The sequence below is a fragment of the Oryctolagus cuniculus genome, chromosome 1 (genome assembly GCF_964237555.1).
Source record: "Oryctolagus cuniculus chromosome 1, mOryCun1.1, whole genome shotgun sequence".
Lineage (NCBI taxonomy): Eukaryota > Metazoa > Chordata > Mammalia > Lagomorpha > Leporidae > Oryctolagus > Oryctolagus cuniculus.
This window is the reverse complement of record NC_091432.1, coordinates 224853280-224872925: the sequence shown is the minus strand read 5'-3', so window position 1 is coordinate 224872925 and position 19646 is coordinate 224853280. Positions and strand designations below refer to the sequence as shown.

At 52.7% G+C, this 19646-nt stretch overlaps 2 long non-coding RNA genes across 4 annotated transcripts in view; one reads left to right on the top strand and one right to left on the bottom strand.

Moving 5' to 3' along the window:
• The window catches only part of LOC127490252 (uncharacterized), a 36416-nt gene that overhangs the window by 9485 nt on the left and 7285 nt on the right, over positions 1–19646 (bottom strand). For all 3 annotated transcript variants that reach the window (XR_007918092.2, XR_007918094.2, XR_007918093.2), the window contains exon 2: positions 7272–7317. This is a non-coding gene — a long non-coding RNA (uncharacterized lncRNA). The remainder of the gene's footprint in view (positions 1–7271; positions 7318–19646) is intronic.
• Positions 9330–12666, top strand: LOC138845093 (uncharacterized). The gene is made up of 2 exons (XR_011381806.1): positions 9330–10852; positions 12428–12666. It is a non-coding gene; the product is annotated as an uncharacterized lncRNA (long non-coding RNA).

The window sequence follows — 19646 nt, the reverse complement described above, 5'->3', positions numbered from 1 at the left end:
TCAGATTCCCGAGCTCCACCCCCGACCTATTGCATCAGCCTGTGGGAGTGGAGTGGAGAAGTCTGTATTTCAGCAAGATTCCCCAGGGAAATGAAGCCCCTACGGTTCCAGGGGTGTCGTCCCAGGGCTTGTGAGAACGCAGATTCTGACTGTGCGAGTCTGGGGAGTACAGGAGCTCCTACATCTCCTGGTGCTACAGCGCCGGACCTTGAGTAATGAGATTCTAGAGTGTTCTGTAAAATCAGGGACTCCTGCATGAAGGGAATCAACGTTGTTGAGCATAACCGTGCCCAAGGCCTTCAGGAACAGGTTGTAGGAGAAAAGGCCGAGGGACTCCGGGGACAGGGGAAACGCAGGCAGTGAGCAGACAGAGATCAAAGGGGAGGGCCCTGGAGGCCAGAAGGTGCTGAGGGTGGTCTGGGCATGCGTCATACTCCTCGCACTGAATACCCTCTAGGTTCCTTGCATTCATCAAATCAATTAATCTGCGGAACAACCTAGCTCTGTACTATTAATCATCTCTAGCCAACAGAGACGTAAACCAAGGGACAGAGAAATTAGGTGACTTGCACAAGGTCATTCAGCTGCCGGATGGAATTGGGATTTGGAACTTCTCTACCTCTTCACCTGTAGGCTCTTCTGCATCGAACAGACTGTGCCCTCAGTAAGCCTCTAGTCCAGTGTGGAATATGGGCTAGCAATAGCCGAACTTGGACGATGCTTGGATTGCCAGGTAGCACTTCATACCCTCCACATGTGTCCACTCTGTTAGCTCTTGTAGCAACTCTGTGAGACGGAGACGAAATTGTCATCTTCCCTCTGCAATCCGGCAAATGAGTAACCCTGCCTAGAGTTACCCGGCCGGCAGACGGCAGAGCTGGGATGTGCCCTGTGCCTCCTGGGGAACAGGTTCTAGAAATGAAGAGTGCAGCGAGGTGCAGCCGAGAGCACCTAGCCCACAGGCTGCGAGAGGGGAGGTCATGAGAGCTTCCTGGGGCAAGAGACACGTAAGCTAAGGTCTAAGCATCTTAGCAGGTGAAGAGGGCATGAGAGGGATGGAGGGAAAGACAGGGGTCCCCAGGAGAGGGAGCAGCCAGTGCAGACTGGGCCAAGGATGAAGTGCTGACGCACCTAACAAGCACTCATTGTGGTGGGTGCTTGGCGGGGTAGAGGGACAGGAGAGGTGAGAGGGAGGGTCATGAGGGGCTCCAACGTCACGGGAGGGAGTGTGAGCAGAGAGGTGCCATGGAAAGGAGATGGGTGACACGTTGGGCAGCGTCACTCACTGGTTTGGCCCATCACGCATTCAATAAATGGGCACAAGGCTGAGTGCCGGGCACCGAGAACACAGCATGGGCCAGACAGAAACAGGGGGCTTCTGGCAGGGAGTGTGGGCATTAAAGACATGGTTTATGCAAGTCAGTATTTGATGATGGCTGTAACGATACTGGGGAAAGTGACCCCGTGCAGAGGCCCAACAAGACAGAGGAGCGTGGGTGATACATGAGAGAGATGAGCCATTGCGGACTCCTGCGGGGACACCCTGTGCTAGACACTCAGGTCCCCAGCAAGGGTGAAGAGGCGAGGAAGAGCCAGCCCAGAGGGAGGGTTTGCCTCTCCTGGAGTCTCCCTGGCTGGCAGCCACAGCCTTGGTGATGGAAGGGAGCGGAGACCAAGCCTCGGCAGTCAACAAGAACCCGAATCAGAGCAAATCCTTCTAAGGAAGGGTCCTGTCCTGTGAGAAAGAGGTTGGAAGAGCCAGGGCACTTTTGGGCATAAGAATGGTCTGGGTTGGAGGGGTGCTGGTGCACAGTGGAGAGCAATGTGCTTGACCTGAGTGGCTGGCGGGGTTGGGAGTGACAGGGCAGGTGTCCCACATAAGGTAGACCAGGACAGTAAACATGCTCTTGTTTAGGTCCCTGAACACCCCGCCATCTGTCTCCCACCACCGTTGGTTCCCAAGACTCTGTCACCACACAGGGGACCCTGGGTAGAACATCCTCCAATATTTATTGCACTCTGATTTCATTAGCAAGCTGGTAATTCCCATCCAGTCACATCCTTAGGAGGTGTCACTGCCCTCACTTCACAGGTGAGGAGGCTACAGTTCAGAGCAGGCTGCCAACTGGCCTGAAGTTACATATCTAGTAGGTGCCACACAGATGTGGGCCCGCGCTGTGGCGTAGCCAGCAAAGCCGCCACCTGCGACGCTAGCATCCCATATGGGTGCTGGTTTGAGTCCCAGCTGCTCTTCTTCTGATCCAGCTCCCTGCTATATATGCCTGGGAAAGCAGTGGAGGATGGCCCAAATCCTTGGGCCCCTGCACCCATGTGGGAGACCTGGAAGAAGCTCTTGGCTCCAGGTTCTTGCCTGGGCCAGCCCTGGTCATTGCAGGCATTTGGGGAGTGAACCAGTGGATGAGAGGGCTCTCTCTTTTTCTCTCTACCTCTCTTTCTCTCTCTGTAACTCTGATTTTCAAATAAATAAATCTTAAAAAAAATGACCAAGATGTGAAGCAGACCTTCCTAACACTTGTGCCCCTCCTTGAAAAATGTTCTCACTCCACAGACAAAGAGAGGGGCCCAGGCACCATCAGTGCCTTCCCTGAGGCCTTCCAGTCCTTGGGAATCCAGTCCCCAGCTCCGCGCAGCTGCTGCCTCCACGTGGTCTTGAAGGAGGAACCGGGAGGCGAGCATCCCGGAAGAGGGCTGGTGCCCGTGGAGAGTGAAGGGCCCTAAGTGCCCGAGTGTCTGGGGAGATAAACCGCAGGCCGAAAAGTGGGGCCCCCAAGCTCTCACCCTGGCGACCACTGCCCAGGCCCTTGGCTGGCAGGGTTCCACACTACCAAGTACCCCAGGACCCTGGCTCCCCCCAACCCCGTGGCAGTGTAAGCCTGCATGTGGTGGCTGAACCTCGCATTTCAGCATTCAGTAAAGCAACTTGTTCTCCTTTTCTGATATTTTCCTTTAACTCATGCTGTTTCTTGCAGTTGTAACCATTTCTCTTTTTTCCTTCTGCTTATTATCAGTTTGCAGTTATCTTGCATTGGCTTATTTATTATTGCCTTGTATTTATTCTTGGGATTTTTTTTTTCTTGTTCATTTCATTTTTTTAGTAATGTTCCTAGCCAAGTGTTATTCATGTAAGTCCTTTAAAAAAAAATCTGCCATCATTCTGCTGTCTGGACAGAAAGCCAGCACAGGGACACGGGGCAGAGCACTGTGGAAAGGGCCTGGCCATGTGTATGACTGCATAAAACAGGCCTCTCTGTTCAGACAGGTTTATGTACAGAGGAGCTCGTGTCACTTAATCTCCAGATCCGGTGTCCTAGAGAGACCAGCTCCAGTTCAGAAATAGCTTCCAGGGCCGGCCGACGGCTTAGTGGGTTAGGCCACTGCCTGCAATGCTAAATCAGAGTGCACGTTTGAGTCCTTGCTGCTCCATTTCTGATCCAGCTCCCTGCTAATGCGCCTGGGAAAGCAGTGGAGGGTGGCCCAAGTCCTTGGGCCCCTGCACACACGTGGGAGACCCAGAAGGGAGTAATCAAGGATCACTCATAGCCTGGCCCAGTCCTGGCTGTTGTAGCCATTTGGGAAGTGATAGAAGACTCTCCCTCTCCCTCTCCCTCTCCCTCTCCCTCTCCCTCTCCCTCTCCCTCCCTCCCTCCCTCCCTCCCTCCCTCTCTCCCTCTCTCCCTCTCTCCCTCTCTCCCTCTCTCCCTCTCTCCCTCCCTCCCCCTTCTCTCTCTGTAACTCTTCAGTCTGAATTTATTTATTTTATTTGAAAGCAGAGTCACAGAGAGGCAGAGGCAGAGAGAAAGGTCTTCCATCCGCTGGTTCACTCCCCAAGTGGCTGCAACAGCTGGAGCTGCGCCAATCTGAAGCCAGGAGCCAGGTGCTTCTTCCAGGTCTTCCACAAGGGTACAGGGTCCCAAGGACTTGGGCCATCCTCCACTGTTTTCCCAGGCCACAGTAAAGAGCTGGATCAGAAGTAGAGCAACCAGGACTTGAACCAACGCCCGTATGGGATGTTGGCACTGCAGGAAGCAGCTTCACCCACTAGGCCACTAGCACCGGCCCCTTAAATAAATATTTTTAAGAAGAGAGAAATAGCTTCTGCAAAGGGGCCTCTGTACCAGATCCAAGCCCACTTTGTGCCCTGGACTCCAGCCCCTTACAGCTCCCCAGCTGGGCCTCCAGGAAGGACCTCACTGAGCGGAAGAGCAGGTGCACCCACCAGTTTTTCTGCTCACCTCCACTTCTACCGCCAGACTTGAGTGCACATGGGAGATCTGCCCCTGCATGGGCCTGTGTGGCCCGGCCACAGCCCCTCCTGACAGCCTGTGGAGTAGACTGCTGAGTTGGTTAATTATTGCCACTGTGTCTGCTGACCCCCCAGAGGCAGAGGCTCTAACCTGCAGCCCCACATCCCTCTCGGGCCCTCCCCTCCCCTCCCCTCCCCTCCCCTCCCCTCCCCTCCCCTCCCCGTGTACTATAAATCACCACCTTGGCACACAGGATTCAAAAGGCTGCCTGGCAAATGAAAACTGATCTTCCCTCTTTGCAAAGCTATTTGACAATACATTTCATGACCCAAAATATGATTATATCTCTTGATCTGGTAATCTTCCTGTTGAATTATTTATACAGAGTAAATTCTCAAAAGGAAAAACAATGTTTGCACACAAAGGTCTTCTGTGGAGGATTAATTATTCATTCAATAAATATTTATTGAGTGCCTCCTACATGTCAGACTAGATGATTCTAAATGGTGCATTCATGATAAACAAGGTCCTACTCTCCTGAAGATGGCCATACTTGGGGAGAAAGACAATTAATACTTATATAAATAATTCTCTGCAGATAATTAAAATAAAAGTCCAGGACTACTGTGGACTGTTGCAGGGGCCACCAGGTGAATGTTCCACACCCGGTGGCATTTTAGCTGAGATTCTCATGATGAGGTAGAACCACCAAATGAAAGTCCAGGACAGAACATTCCAGAAAGGGAGGCTGGTGACTCTAAACAGCCAATGGTGCTGGGAGCAGCAAGAAGGCCGGCACGGCTGCATCACAGAAAGCACACGGTGGGGAAGGAGGTCTGAGGCGTGGGAGGGGTCAGACCCATGGAATTTAGTGAGCACTCGGGAGATGTTTGGGGTTTATAAGCCGGGCATACTCAGCACGGGCCTGAAACCCGATTATCTGTGATAACAGAGGCAGGGAGAACATCTGGGAGCTATTGCAGTTGTCCTGGAGAGAGGTTACCAGCTCAAACTGGAAGTGTAGAACTGGAGGTGGAGAGAAATGGGTGGATTCTGGGTATATTTGGAGTGCGGCTGAAGGGATTTGGTGGAAGAATTAGGATGAGATAATGAAAGCAGAAACAGCAAGGATTACTTAAGGATTCTTGGCTTGAGATATTGTGGGTGCCAATTCAGAAAATAAATTTACGAAAACACAGAACGGAGATGTTATGAGTTGAACTGAGTGCCCCTAAAAGATGCATTGAAGTTCTACCCGCCACCCACGGTACCTCAGGATGTGACCTTATTTGGAAGTGAGGCTGTTGCATATGTAATTAGAGAATCAGTTAAGATGAAATCATACTGGAATAGGGTAGGCCCTTGATCCAATGTGGCTGCTGTCCCTGTAAGAAGAGGGAACTTCAGACACGGAAATAGAAACACCAGCGAGCGGACCATGTGGGGACAACAGCAGGGAGTGGATGCTGTGTGAAGATGCAGACATGAGAGGGATACACGTACAGGCCAAGGAACACCGAGAATCACCACTGCCCCCAGAGGTGGGAGACAGTGGGGCAGATTCACCCACAGAGCCCTGGAAGGAACCCATCCCAATGACACTTTGATCTCAGACTCCCAACCTCCAGAACTGTGACAGAATGCACTTCCGTTGCTTTAAGGTGCCCAGTTTGTGATATAGTCAGAAACTGTGGATCAAACCAGTGATATATCAAAACAATTGGGGGGAAAAACATTGCATCTGTATAGAGCATGTGCAAAGATTTTCTTGCTTGCCATTATTCCCTAAACAATATAGCATAACAGCCATTCACATAGCATTCACATTGTGTTAGATATCATAAGTAATCTAGAGATGATTTGAAGTCTAAGGGATGGTGCGTGCAGGTCATATGCCAGTGCTACACTGTTTTATGCAAGGGCTTTGAGCACCTGCAGATTTTGGTGCCCAGCGAGGTCAGGGAACCAATGCCTCATGAAGGAAAGCAAAGGACAACTGATCTTTGCTGCCACCACCCTCACAAGCCAACTCAAAAGCCACCAAGGGCCTCTGTATATTCTCTAATACAGAAGACAATAGGCCTGGCTACATCTGAGAAGACTTTTAGACATTCACGTGGACACAGGGGTCTGGAATTGTGGTAAAACAATGCACCATACTTTAGCAAAGTTCCATACATGATATTCAAATGTGACATGTAAAGTGATAGCCTGAAAGGGGGAACTAATCGCATCCCTGATGGTACACACATTCCATGAACATGGTATGCTGCCTCTAGAAAGCCATCGTGAGACAAGATGGAAACTGAAAAATGCCAGTGGAAGTGTTACACACACACAGTCAGTGATCACCACTATGTAGTAACTGTCTAAGGATGAGAGCAGGAATCAAGCTGGGTTCAAATCCCATCTCCGACTCTTCTGAGCCAGCTGTCACCATCCCGTGGATTACCTTCGTGCAGTGTGTTCGTAGCACCAGGATAAATGAACACAAGGCTGAATTTCAAAGTACTGAGAGGAAAGAGTACAGAAGCAGTCAGAATAGAAACAGAATTAAAGCAAGGATTTCCTGAAAGACTTGACTTATGGAAAAGAATTGCATGGCCTGAGTTAGGGTGCTCACTGTGGGCTGGACGTTGCACCTGCTTCAAGGAATAGATGACGTGAGAGGGCCAATAAACTGTTCCCTGCAGACACACCTGTGCTGGCACTCACCCCACACACAGTCCTCTGACTGCTTATCCATGCCCCTCTGTCCCACTGTGAGCTCCTTGTCCTGTCCCTTTCTGTGTCCTGAGCACAAGACCTGGCAGAAGGTAGGAATGAATTAAGTCGGTGGCACTCTAGAGCAATCAGACTCCGAGCTGAAGATCCTGCAACAGAGGCACACAAGACTGAGTGCCTTGACCTGAGGGTACCCTGCAGGTGCGCACGTGAAGCCTAAGGTACAGCTGAACTTTCAGGCAATGGCTAAATGGCTGGACCAAGGCCAGCACAGTGTCTTACCTGCTTTGAAAGGAAGAGATAGAAGCAAACAACACCAACTGGAAATCTGTAATGGAAGAAGAGGTCGCATTTTATCATAGCAAATCTATAATGGCTATATTGAGTAAATGAGGCTCACTGTGGATACTCAAAAATCAACTGTATTTTGTCTTATAATCCTCTATAGAATGTACTCAGATAAAAAGAAGTCCTTTCCCCAGCCTTTAGTGAAAGCTTGAGCATCTTACAACTACTCTGATCACTCTCAGGAAGTAGACAGTCTGGTGAGGATGCCAGTTACAACTCCAGTCACCACTTAGATGTTCCGTCCCCCATGAGAGCAAGAGTCCAAACTTGCCTTAATATTTAGTCTCCTCTCCTTTCCCAGCTGGGGCTTGCCACAGGTAGAGCCCATAGCGCTGGAAACAGGGTCACTAGCAGCCCAGTCTCCCCGGACCAACTGTGGCTGCTTTTACTGGGACAGCACCTTTTTAGAATGCAGCACAGCACAAACCTCCCACCTTAGCCACTTGGAAGTGCGGTAAGTACACTCACAGGGCTGTGCGAGCTGGATGTGACTGCTGCCCTCTCTGGGTTGAAGGGATGGAGTAGGGAGGAGAGAGCGGTCAGGAGAGCTCTCACTTGACCAGCACGGTCCTCTGATGGCTTTCAGGGGCTTTCAAGCTTCCTCTGTGTGCATGTCCATGGGGTTTTTAGGCATTCCCCCAGTCACTAAGGACCTCCGGTTTCTTGGCAGCTCTGCACTAGCCTGTGTCCCATTGTTCCCTTCCTCTGCAGCCCTGGGGATTCGCAGCAGCTTTAGTTCATCCCTGAACCCTCGACATGAGCTCTTCCTGGACATGCCCCATTCTAACTCTGGGAACCACGTCCTTTGGCCAAACCAACTTCGGGAGGTCAGGTGGATCCCAGCAGAGCCACCCTCTCCTTTGCCTTATTTGTCTGACATGGTGGCTGTCTCTCCTTAGGATTTCTCAGGTAGCTCTCAGATGCCACTGTTGGACAAAGTGCACCCCATCTCCTGCTCTCAAACTACCACTGGCAGGTTCTGAGGTCTCTAAGTAAGCTCATGAAGCCCCCTCTCTCGGGAAGAAATAAAGAAGATCCCCTTGTTACGACCTCTCTGCAACACAGTCTTCATTCAGCCCTGGTCTTCTAATGACAGAGCCACGGGTCTCCTACAGCTAAGCATAAAGTGTGTGTGCGCACACACACACACACACACACACTCAACATGGGAAAAATCAGAAATGAATCTAGTGGGGCAGGCATTTGACCTAGTGGTGAAGATGCTGGATAAGATGCCCACATCTCGTGCCAGAGCGCATGGGTTCAATGGCTGCCTCTGGCTCCCAATTCCAGCTCCTTGCCAATACAGACCCTGGAAGGCAGCAGGTGCTGGCACAAGTCCTGGCCATTGTGGGCATTTGGGGAGGGGGTGAATCAGTTGATGAGAGTTCTCACTCACTCTCTGCCTCTCAAATTAAAAGGAAAAAATTTAAGTGACTCCAACACTGCTTCCCAAAGGGTTTGGTCTCTTAAGGGAGCTGAAACAAGCACCCAGAAGATGACCACAAGGTGGGACATTCCTGCTGGGTGCAGTGGGGAGGGCTCCATGAAGAAGGTGGACCTTTGAGTTGGACCCTGAAGAACTGCCTAACACATGCATGTGTTGGAATGCAGTCATCTCAAAGCTGGGGAAATGTGAGCGAACGCCCAGCGGTGGGAGGCTGGGGAGGTGTGCACAGAGACCCTCGGGTCAAACAGTGGAAGAGGAAGACCAAGCTGGGCTGCAAATGAACAAGATGAGGGCTCTGAAGTGTCTCCTGCAAGACATGAGCAGCTCTGAAAGTTCCTAACAGGGCAGCAGGATGAAGGTGGATTAGGGAGTGACTAATTCCTGGTGAGACACATTCTGCATTTCCTTGAGTCATTAACCAGGGTGCCACGAAAAAGAAAAACAAGAAAACCCTTCCAGGACCTGCCTGCTTTTTTTCCAGGAAATCTGCTCTTTGGAGCCACTCATGTGTTCAGTTTAGAAAGACCCCCACCCCAATCCTGTTTTCAGTGTTCATTAAGGGGCCTTGACACAGCTGCCAGCCCCAGGACTCCGCTCCCAGCTCTGAAGCCCTTGGCTTCAAAAGCCCGATGGGGCTGCTTAAACCATTTCTCTGTGGCCCCGAACGCGGCCCTGTGCAAGAGTCCAGGGAGCAGAACATCCCTCGCTGAACAGAAAGACCAAGGAGCCTGTCTCTCCGGTGACACCAGCCACCGAGGCCCTGCCCTGGGCCCCACTGAGTTCAGTCCTGGAGCCAAGTGGGAAAAATCCAGGAGGATGCAAAGCCAAGAAAACAGCAGCTCCATGCTCAAATCCCAGCTCTTCCCCGTCCCTGCTGCTCCTGCGACCTCACTGAGCCTCTGCATCCGAATCCATAGAATGGAGACTGGACCACTTTCCTGACGAGGTGGTGTGTGATGTGGGAATGATGGAGATTGGCAGGTGTAACCAGCACGCGGCAGCAGGTCAGTAACTCGCAACCCCACACTGATCAATGCATTGCTGATTCAAGGAAAGGTGAATCCGGTGATGTCCCTAATCCTCTACGCTCTGCCCCACACAGGGGCGCTGAGGCGAGCAGGGGCCTGCACCTGAGCTCAGGCAGCTAGCTGTTTCTTGTTTCATCATTTTCAACAATGGAAATTAAAATGACAAAACACCACTTCCTAGTAACACTCACTGGCATCTACTTGGGATGAGGCCACATCCTTCAGCCTCTCCCCACTGCCACCATCTGACTCAGTTTCCCCATCTGCAAAGCAGTCTGAAGTTGGTCCCCCCCTGCAGCTACCCACTAGGTTGGGAAGACGGTGCCCAGCAGAGGGCGCTCCGAGCGTAACCTCCCGGCCTAAAGCCCGGAGGAAAAGGCAACAGGCCAAGGAAAATTCTGGTGGAAAAAATGAAGACAGAATTCCAGGTTTATGAGTCCCAGACTTTGAAAAACAAAACTGCTGAGCTGTCTCCCGAGTTAGGGAAAAAGAACGCCACAGCCGCCTTGAGATCCAGGAAACTATCCGTGAAGGCTTTGGGCAGGGCGAGGCCGGCAGGGGGAACTTGGGGTGGCTCAACTTAGGTTCTAGTGCCTGGGAGGTGGGAGACGGGGTGGGCGCTGTGCATGTGGGAGTGCGGGTGGGCACGTGGTCTTGGGCACGATGGGGTTTTGTGAGATTACACGAGCTGTGTCTGTACCTTTCGTGAACTGCTGTGGGCACAACCCACAGCATCCATTGGGCACCTTCTAGGCTGCGCTGGGCACAGTGCTAGATGCAGAGGCACGGTCCCTAACTTGCAGAGTTTGGTGGAGGATACCGAATAACAGCACCTTAAGTTCTCAGTGCGCGCGAATGGGGGGCTGTTTGTGTAGCAGGTCAGAGCCCCGGCTTTGTGGTCGGGGAGCTTGATCTTCGAGGCCAGCCACCCACTAGTTCTGCGATCTTGGTGATCTCTGTGACGCGCAGTCTCTCAAGACATGGACTGTGTGTGTGTCAGAGCTCGGCGGCGGGCTCCATCACGTGTGCGCGTCTGGGTGAGTGGATGTGCGATGCCGATGGCCCCGGGGGAGTTGTGTGTCCACACATTTGCACTCCTGCCTGGGATGCTTATGGACTGCCAGGCTCTCCCAGAGGTCACAAATAGTGGCCCACAGACGTGGCTGGTGGGGATTCTCATGTGGTTTGGGTTTGTATTTTGGCTCAGGGAGTGCTCTAAAAATCAAGATGTTTCACATAAAAAATCCAGATTTCCACTTTCTCTTGCAGCCTAGAAAGATGCAGGGCCCCCGCATGCATGTGCGTGTGTGTGCCTGCACGCCACGGTGTCTGCTTCCTGATACTATGTCCCTCCCCGGGGCACCCTCCCTCCTGGCAGGGCTCCAGGGCTGTCCTGGGAAGGGTGCCGAGGCGGCTCAGGAGCGCTTGTGTGCAGACCTGCTCTCTGTGAGAGGAGAAGCAGGACCAGGCCGCTGGGCCTCTCCCAGCAGCCCCAGTTTCAGAGGGGCCAGAAAGAGCTGCAGGCCCTACCCAAGACTCTGCAACTGGACGCTGGCTTTGGACGATAGTAACAGAGGAGACGGGAGTCTGAGACGATAGCTTGTCTTGTCTATCTGATTTTGCATTTAAAATGTCATAAGGCAAGGCAGGCATTGGACCCAGTGGTTAAGATATGGGTTGGGATACCCATGCCCCCATACAGAGGGCCTGGGTCCAATTTCTGGCTCTGGCTCCTGACTCCAGCTTCCTGTTAGGACAGACTGTGGGAGGTGGCAGTGATGGCTTAGGTGATAGGGTTCCTGCTGCCCACGTAGGAGAAATGGATTGGGCTCCCAGCTCCTAATTTGGCCCAGCTCAACCCAGCCCCAGCCGTTGTGGGGTGTTTTGGGAAGTAGACCAGTAGATAGGAGTCTCTCTCTCTCTCTCTCTCTCTCTCTCTCTCTCTCTCTCCCCCCTCTCTCTTCTCTCTCTCTATCTCTATCTCTCTCCTCTCTCTCTCTCTGTCTCCTCTCTCTCCTCTCTCTCCTCTCTCTCTCTCCTCTCTCTCTCTCTCTCTCTCTCTCTCTCTCTCTCTCCTCTCTCTCTCTCTCTCTCTCTCTCTCTCTCTCTCTCCTCTCTCTCTCTCTCTCTCTCTCCTCTGTCTCCTCTGTCTCCTCTGTCTCCTCTCTCTCCTCTCTCTCCTCTCTCTCCTCTCTCTCTCTGCCTCTCATGTAAACCACTGTCACAGGACAGCTCTGGAATGATTAAGATGGCGATCTCCCCAGAAAGTTGCTACAAGTGATTTGCTAGTTTATAAACCAGCAAACAGCCTCCTGGAAGAAGCAGAAAGCAGTTGGTAAGCACACTTGGGAGCTCATAAGGAAGAAAGGTAGGGCTGGCACTTTCCTAGCATCCCTGAGCTGGGGATGACAAACCAGTCCATCTTCACAGATACTGGCGGGGCTCACTGTGTGGGAGATGGGGCTGGGCGCGGGGATCTGCAAAGGCAGGAGGGACTGCAAACAGTCTGTAGGGGAAACCAGATTGAAAGATGAGCTTATCTGGGGGCAAAAGGATTCTGAAATCCACACGTAGTTTTTGCCTAATCCAAATTTTCCGTGAACTTTTTGAAGACCCTGCCTGTCTGCCCTGCTCGTGACCCTCAGGAAACTCAGCCTGGTGGAGAGCAACTGGTGCACAGATGAAAGGATGGAATGTTATCGAGATACTGGGGCCAAAAAGGGGCCAGAGAGAGGCTTCTGGACCTCTTACTGGGCAAGCTTGGCTTCCTCTCTTTCGCAAGACAAGGAGTTCGGACGACATGCACAAATACCAGCCCCATGCCTGGGCGTTCTTTGAGGGTCTGAAGGTACAGCCTGGGTGCTTAGCTTCTTACCCCCACCCCCACATTCCTGCTCCCAAATCTTGGCTTCTGTTGGGAATTCATGTGGCCCGAGCTCTAAAAGAAACACATTGGTGGAGGTTTTTCACATAGTTTCCCTAATGAAAAACGGTCTGGAGCCCCAAAACACCTGGCCCTAGTGGAAGAAGATTCTAGCATCTGTTACAGGAGTTCCTGGGGCCACACCCCAAGTCCAGATGGGAAAAGCAGTCCCTACACAGGCAGGAGAGTGGTGCCCCCTCCCCAGCAGCAGGGTCTGGATGATTAAGGGGTTCACACATATGGATTACTCTGAGGTCATTCTCCCACTGCAGGTAAGAAAAATAAGGCAGGGCCGGCGCTGTGGTGCAGCGGGTTAATACTCCGCCTTTGGCGCTGGCATCCCATATGGGCACCGGTTCTAGTCCCAGCCGCTCCTCTTCCGATCTGGCTCTCTGCTATAGCCTGGGAAGGCAGTGGAAGATGGCCTAGGCTCTTGGGTCCCTGCACCTGCATGAGAGACCCGGAAGAAGCTCCTGGCTCCTGGCTTCGGATCGGTGCAGCTCTGGCCATTGCAGCTATTTGGTAAGTGAACCAAAGGATGGAAGACCTTTCTCTCTGTCTCTGCCTCTCACTGTCTATAACTCTACCTCTCAAATAAATAAATAAAATCTTAAAAATAGAAAAGAAAAATAAGGCCCAATGTGGGCGGGACCGCCCCTCGGTCCTGCAATCAGTGGCAGAAGCAGATCTCCTGATTTCTAAAAAGAGCTCTCCCAACTCCTTGGTTTTTCTCTCCCAGGTTGAGCACTGGACATGGAGTGAGCTGAGGACCGCCAGATGTCAACAGTTGTTGAGCAAGAGCCCCAGCCAGCAGCCCTGGAACCCGAGCCTCGCCAAGGTGAGTGCGAAGGGAGAGCAGCAATGCGGAAAGGCCCGGTCCAGGGTGTCCAGCTTCGGGACAGTATCCGTGAAAGAAGAAATTCACTCATAGCAGAAACCAAGCTCTTAAAACAGGTGCATGGGCGGCCAGAGATGGCAAAGAGAAGCGGCAGGGTGGCTGGAGTCAAGGCCGCCCTTACCACTGGCATCTTGGAGCTTGTTCTGGGACCACTCAGCTGACCAGGGGTCCACTGGCACCCAGGTCCTAAGCTGAAATCCCCAGTGAGCCTTCAACAGGGCCAGTCACAAAGCCAATCAGAAAAGCCCCAGGGACATCCTGGTGCCTACCAAGAACTTCCTGAGCACACTGGCTCTCTCTGAGTCTGAGCAGCTGTGCAGATAGGGAAAATCACTAGACATAGAAACTCCCTTCTACAAACAGCCCCGATTTCTCTTCAAATTTTTGCTAGAATCCCACGTGTAATAGCACAAAACCCAGGGAAAGAAAGAGCGGGCCGAAGATACTCAGCGTGCGTGAGGCTGGTGGAATCCTCATTGCCACCCAGGTAAAAGTCTCTGTGAAGGGCGCCCCGCCTGTTAGTCCCTCACTGAATGAATCTGCGTGGAATGTCCCCTGTCCCTGGCATTGTGCTGACAACAAAGGGGACATCAGACACACGATGCTTTCACATCTCTAATTCATTTGGTTTAATGGATTAAGAGGTTTAATTGGCACACCCAAACCAAGGCAACTTGATATGCTAGAGTCTTTATGGGATGATTCGGTGTAGGTCATTGTTTTGTCATAAGTAAGGTAGTGTTCGGTCTTCTAATCTCTAGGTTGCTGATAGACTATAATTATCTGGTTAGGGAATGGTCCTGGCTCAGGAATCAGAAGTTATCCGGGGGCCGGCACCATGGCTCACTAGGCTAATCCTCTGCCTGCGGCGCTGGTACCCCAGGTTCTAGTCCCGATTGAGGCACCAGATTCTGTCCTGGTTGCCCCTCTTCCAGTCCAGCTCTCTGCTGTGGCCCGGGAAGGCAGTGGAGGATGGCCCAAGTGCTTGGGCCCTGCACCCACATGGGAGACCAGGAGGAAGCACCTGGCTTCTGGCTCTGGATCGGCGCAGTGTGCCAGCCGTTGCAGCCATTTGGGGGTCTCTCTGTCTCTCTCTCTCACTGTCTAACTCTGCCTGTCAAAAAAAAATTTTTTTTAATCTGGGATGATTAAGAGGATGCCAGCAGGAAAGCCGTTCACTGGTTGTTTTGGCTAAGCACAAGCCTGGGTACAGCAGAGACAAGGCATGCTGCTGGCAAGAAAATAAAGAATGGGAGGGCACCCCGGGGAGCTCTGGGTGTTGTTAGGGAGACACCCACTGCCCACTTGGGGCTCTGTGTTAAGTGTTGACAAACAGAAGCGTGCCCAGTCACTGGCATTAGCTGCCCGGGTTCACTCACTTCCTCATTCCTGCTCTCGGAAGCAGAAGTCATTAGGGGACTAGCACCCATGTCTGCTGCGTAAGCTGGGGCCGTGTGCTCAGCAAATGCATGTGGGGAAAAGTCCATGCAAACGGCAACAGCCACAAGGGCTCCCCCACAACCTTCCCCTTCAGCCCTCCCCGAGCCGCACCTGCCCCACACTGCATTGCCTGTCCTCCTGGCCATCCCGCTCTGACGGAAGGCTCATGGATCCGCCTCTTCCTGGGAGGACCCGCAGGCCTGGGGGCTGGGGACACGGAGTCAGCTGGCCCCACTGCCCCTGCCCGTACTCCTCACCTGGATTTCGTTGAGCTGAAAATGTCAGGTGCCAAGGACCCTGGAAAGCATCTCTTCCGTCCTAGGCACCTGATATGTGTAGCAACTGAGGCCCAGAGCAGGAGGACAGCTCAGGGCTTGCCAGTGAGGGGACTGCCAGCACGCTCGGAACAGACCGAGAAAACACATCCTACAGGGACCGCTCTTCCTCCCAGCCTACTGAGGTCCGGCGGCTTCACCTCGACCAGACTGTTTAACTCTTTTAAGTCTTGGTTTTCTCAACTGGAAGAGACAAAATTGTTCTCACCACTTGATAGTGGTTATAGGCCTGCACCGCGGCTCACTTGGCTAATCCTCCGCCTGCGGCGCCGGCACCCAGAGTTCTAGTCCCGGTTGGGGCGGTGGTTCTGTTCCAGTTGCTCCTCTTCCAGTCCAGCTCTCTGCTGTGGCCTGGGAGTGCAGTGGAGGATGGCCCAAGTGCTTGGGCCCTGCACCCCATGGGAGACCAGGAGGAAGCACCTGGCTCCTGGCTTTGGATCGGCGCATCGCACCGACCGTAGTGGCCATTTGGGGGTGAACCAACAGAAAGGAAGACCTTTCTCTCTGTCTCTCTCTCTCTGTCTAATAAACAAATAAATAAATCTTTAAAATAATAAGAAGAAGAAGCTCAGTCGAAGGAGACATCATGAGTACCACGTTTTCTTTTAAAAGAAGGGGGGCAATACATATAACGTGACTGAAGCAGTGTTGGGCATTAAATTATTTTTTTATTTTTTTATTATTTATTATTTTTTTGATAGGCAGAGTTAGACAGTGAGAGAGAGAGAGAGAGAGAGAAAGGTCTTCCTTTCCATTGGTTCACCCCCACAAATGGCCGCTATGGCCAGCGTGCTGCACCGATCCAAAGCCAGGAGCCAGGGGCTTCCTCCTGGTCTCCCATGCAGGTGCAAAGCCCAAGCACTTGGGCCATCTTCCACTGCACTCCTGGGCCACAGCAGAGAGCTGGCCTGGAAGAGGGGCAACTGGGACAGAATCTAGTGCCCCAACTGGGACTAGAACCCAGGGTGCCAGAGCCACAGGCGGAGGATTAGCCAAGTGAGCCGCGGTGCCGGCCGGGCATTAAATTAAAGACAGCCACTATTACTGTTGCTGGTATCACTTCCACCGCAACCACAGATACTGAGGCTCCAGCCTGGTCCTGCCTCGCTCTGGGGCACTGATGACCCAGGCCCGTGTAACGTCTCCCTTCTCCAGTGGTGCCTTTGGCTCCCAGCGTCCTGGACTAGAGCACACATTCTCTGTCGGAGAAAAGGCTGAGCGGACTGCGACAGCAAATGCAAGCCAGGGAGAGGATCCCAGCCTCCACGCCTGGGACCTGGAGACATCGAGTGAGGCCTGAGCTTTTCAAAGAGCATGAACTTGCCAGGACGTCGAGGCCCAAGGTCAAGGTGGGAAAGAGAGAAGCCCAGGGCGGAGGCTGTTGGCCACCTGTGCTGCTTAACACAGCTGTTCTGCTTCCGAGTGCCCTGTGTATCTTGGCTGCATGAGAGACAGCATCCCATGAGGCCGTGGTCCTACAGCTAACACCAAGTTGCAAAAGCCCAAGGCATCCCATGATCTTTAAGGCCCTTTGCTGCTAAACAACAACAACAAAACTGTGCATTCCTAATTCTTGAGTTACTACTTAAACACTCATTTATTTGTCATCCCTTCTCCCTAAACAACTGATTTAGTGGCCAAGGGAAAAATCAAAACAGAACACAGGGTTCCTGACTTCCAGGCCACTGCTCCTTGCAATCGGACCGAAGTGCAGTGCAAGGAAGTGCAAATGTTTTCATGCCAGGGAGAAACTGTCGGGACTGTACCACTTTCACCATTTTTCCTTTCCGCATCTTGAAACAGATTATAAGCTTCTACCCTAGGAAACAGCAGGCCAGGAGGTGGTCAGACACTTAGAGATAAAGTTGAGGGGGGTTCGCTTGTGTTCTGCCATCTTCTTTTTTCTTTTTTTTAAAGATTTATTTATTTATTTAAAAGTCAGAGTTACACAGAGAGAGAAGGAGAGGCAGAGAGAGAGAGAGAGAGAAAGAGAGAGAGAGAGAGAGAGGTCTGTCTTCCATCCACTGGTTCATTCCCCAATTGGCCGCAACTGCTGGAGCTGTGCCGATCCGAAGCCAGGAGTCAGAAGCCTCTTCCGGGTCTCCCACAAGACTTGGGCCATCTTTTACTGCTTTCCCAGGCCAGACCACAGAGCTGGATCAGAAGTGGAGCAACCGGGACTCGACTTCCATATGGGATGCCGGCACTGCAGCTGGCGGCTTTACCTGCCCTGCCACACCACCGGCCCCTCTGCCATCTTCAACACAGAATAGCCCGCTGATCTTTAAATCAGCCAGCATTCTTCTAGAACTTCCAATCTCTAGCTCCTGGGCAGGAGTCACAAACTGCAAGGCTCAGAGACCCGGCAGGCGACTTTAGTGTCAAGGGTGTGAGGGCAGAACTGGAGAAGGAAAGCCGGGGCCGGCTCTGAGAGCAAGCCAGCCAGACACGGATGGGGAGAGGCGGCCGAGGCGCAGGCAGCACCTACTTCCCTGCCTTTGCTTTCTTGTTCCTCCGCCACCAGCACTGAGGCCTTGGCCAGATGGGCTAATTTCTCTTTTTAAACTTATTTTTAGAAAAAGAAAATTCTGCTTTGTAGAGATGAGTGGTCTCCGAAAGGCCTTATTTCCTTTCTGAGTCAGGTTCAGCCTCACAGGCCTCAGGTTTCAATTTCTACAGTCTTGCCTTTCCCCGGGCACTCAGAGGCCCGCCGGTGGTGCCCCCTCTGTTTCAAGAGCCCCCCAAATTAAGCCAAGTGACTACAGACAAGTTTTTGGTACTTTCCAAAATTAAACTATTTCCCTTGGTAAATTTCCAGCAAGTGAGCTCATTAATCTGAAAACAGGATGTGGCACATGAAGAGTGAGGTCAGATGGCCTGCTTTATGCTCTCACCCTGGCTTAGGACTGCAGAAGTGGGGCGGGGGTGCACAGAGAGTGGGACCAGGGAATGACTGGCATGTACCACAAAGCCTTGAGAAACCTCGCTTCATGGATTCTACCAAGAATCGATACTTTTTGTTTGTTTAAGATTCCTTTATTTATTTTACAGAGAGAGAGAGCCGAAGATCTTCCATCTGCTGGTTTACTCCCCAAATGGTTACAACAGCCAGGACTGGGCCAGGCCAAAGCCAGGAGCCTGAAACTCCATCTGGGTCTCCCCCAAGGGTGGCAGGGACCCAAGTACTTTGGCCATCCTTGCCTGGTTTCCCAGGCACATCAGCAAGGAGCTGGATCAGAAGTGGAGCAGCCGGGACTCGAAGCAGCGCTCCTAGGGGATGCCCGCATTGGTGGGTGGCGGCTTAACCTGCTGAGCCACAACACTGGCCCCCAACCGATTTGAGTCCCTTTCTCTTGGAATTAAGAGGCCCCATAGAGGCCACCTCTGGTCAGCCTCCCACAGATTAGAGGAACTCCCTCTCGCAGGCTCCTGAGATCCTCTGCCTGTTCCCACGCTGGCGTCTCCCGGAATTCCAGGGGGAGCCCAAGCTTCTCTTTCCACACAGGCCTGTCCACTACAGGCTGAAAGACAGCATCGTGGTCTCCCACACGTGGGAGACTTTTTTCCATCCCAGGTTTTACAAAAATCACGAGAAGTAAGAGATAGTCTCCTGCTCTCAGAGTCAAGACCTAAGAGCAGGACCCCAACACGGGAAGAAAATGCAGCAGGTGCCTCGGAGCGTTCAAACCAAGCACCACCGCCAAGGCGGGCAGCCTCACGCCTCCCTCAGCCAGCAAACAGCTTGTGTCTAATTGGCGAGAAGCAGAAATAAAGGCTGTTTGTGTCTTTTAGGCCACAAGTCTGCCCCAGGTTCCATGAACGTACACAGGTCCTCTGTGTGTGCGTGCGTGCAGACAAAACACAGTAGCAGTTCCCTAAAATGCTGGAAGCGCCGCACCTGGAGCTCAGCACCTGCTGCTACCCGACTGCTCGGACCCAGTGCGCTGAGCCGGGAAGTGACCCGGCGCGGCGCAGCCTCCCCGCGGGAATCCGAGCCGCGTGAGGCTCGGGCTGGCTACTTTGCGTCTCACGCCCACGGAGCATTTCAGGCAGGCAGGGGACCAGAGTGAAGGTTCCAGGGCGTTTTTACTGAGTAGCCAGTGCGCGCAGGCTCTGCTCTGGGTGGCGGGAACACGCGGCGCTCAGGGAGTGCAGGGCGCGGCGCCCGAGACCCGCCGGGCCTCAGTTTCCCCAGCAGGGGCGCCCCCGGGGCGGCCTCCGGAGCAGGCCCGAGT